The sequence below is a fragment of the Scomber scombrus genome, chromosome 1 (assembly GCF_963691925.1).
Source record: "Scomber scombrus chromosome 1, fScoSco1.1, whole genome shotgun sequence".
NCBI lineage: Eukaryota > Metazoa > Chordata > Actinopteri > Scombriformes > Scombridae > Scomber > Scomber scombrus.
In genome coordinates, this window is record NC_084970.1 from 18,004,279 (window position 1) to 18,004,922 (window position 644).

The following is a 644-nucleotide window of genomic DNA, read 5'->3' on the forward strand; positions in this document are numbered from 1 at the left end:
CTCTTTCCTTTTTGTCTTTCTTTTTCTGTCTCAAGAAGGGAAAGGCGTCTCACATATTTAACCTACCCCCCATGCGTCTGTACATGCACACATATATACACACTGTCTCTTCATAGCAATGGGGTCAGATGTGGTGACCGGCTAAACACCCTCCCCTCCTCCTTCTCCCCTCTCCTCTTCTCCTCCTCTCCTCTCCTTTCCCCTCCCCCTCCTCCAGCTCGCCTTGGCAGGGCATGCATGCCTGTGTCTGTTATCTACAAATGGCTGAGGAATTATAGGTTGAGAGGGGAAGAGGAGGAGGAGGAGGAGGAGTGAGGGAGGGAGGGAGGGAGGGAGAGTTTGATGAGGGAGAGCGGGCGGGCGGGAGGGAAGAGGGGGGATGAGGTCATGTGACATCGCAGCAGCTGCTAGGCTAAGAATTTCTGTTTTCTCACTTAGAGAGAGAGAGCTAGAGCAAGGAGGGGAGAGATAGGCAGCGTGTGTGGTGTGTTGCTTTGTTAGATAAGCTCTAAACGCTCTTTGTGAGCGGCAGTGTGAGAGACAGGAAGGCAGGCAGGGAGGGAGAGAGGGTGGACGGGGGAGAAGAGATAGATAGACGGAGAGTGAGAGAAGGGAGCAGGAAGATGGTGTGTGTTCTGTCGGTG